We start from the raw sequence: 1113 nt of genomic DNA, 5'->3' as shown, positions 1-1113 counted from the left end.
GGGGGCAGGGGCACGGCTGGAGCCCGTCGGTGGCTCTGACCCAGAGACGCGGCGCTTCTTCGACAGCGGGGAGCTGGACATCTGGGGACAGTGAGGGGACAGTCAGGGACAGCTGGGGACAGTGAGGGGACAGTCAGGGACAGCTGGGGACAAAGACAGGGGAGGGATATCCGCGGGCAGAGGGGAGTTGGACAGCTGGGGACATCTGGGGACAAGGATGGGGTCAGGGCACATCTGGGGACATCCAGGGACAGGGACAGCAGCAAACTGGACATTTGGGGACAGCCAGGGGTCAGCTGGACATTTAGGGACACGGACAGGGTCACACGGGGACAGTGCTGGGGACAGCAGGGACACTGGGAGAGACACGGGGTGATGCTGGGGGCGAGAGGTGACATCTGTGGCCACCTGAGGTCACTAACAGCAGCGGGTGACACACAGGGTGGCACTGAACAGGACACAGCGACACATAAAGTGAGGAGAGGTGACACCAGGGACAGGAGATGATGCTGGAGGTGACACCAGGTGACACCGGAGGTGGCAACGAGGGACACGCAGGGATGGAGAGGGTGATGCAGGGTGACACCAGGTGACAGCAAGGACACAGAGAGTGACACCAGATGCCACCAGGTGACACAGATGGTGGCACCAGGTGAATGGGGTCACGGGCGGGGCCACCAGGTGCGACAGCCCCCGCGCTGTCCCATTGGCTGTCACCGCCCCGGCGACACCAGGGACGGACAGAGCGACACGCAGGGACGGAGGGACACACAGAAGGGTGGGGAGGGACACTTGGGGACAGCGAGGTGGCACTGAGGGACATCAGACCACAGCAGCACACCCCAGACCCAGGCACGGCACCGCCCGCCGCCCCTGAGAGCGCTCCCAGCACCGGGGGCCCGCGGGGGTCCCGGGGGTCCCATCCCGGGGCGGTCCCGCCCTCGGGGCCTCCCTTGCGGGGGTTCCCCATTAACCGGGGGGGGTTCCCCATCCCCGGAGGTCCCACCCAGGGGGGGTTCCCCATCCCCGGGGGTCCCCGAGCGGGGGTCGCGGTTCCACCCGCGCTCCCCATCCTGAGGGTCCCGGTGTGGGGGGGGCGGTTCCCCCTCACGG

This window comes from Geospiza fortis, unplaced genomic scaffold (genome assembly GCF_000277835.1).
Source record: "Geospiza fortis unplaced genomic scaffold, GeoFor_1.0 scaffold33, whole genome shotgun sequence".
Taxonomy (NCBI): Eukaryota; Metazoa; Chordata; class Aves; order Passeriformes; family Thraupidae; genus Geospiza; species Geospiza fortis.
The sequence above is the reverse complement of the archived record's forward strand: the minus strand, read 5'-3'. Positions refer to the sequence as shown.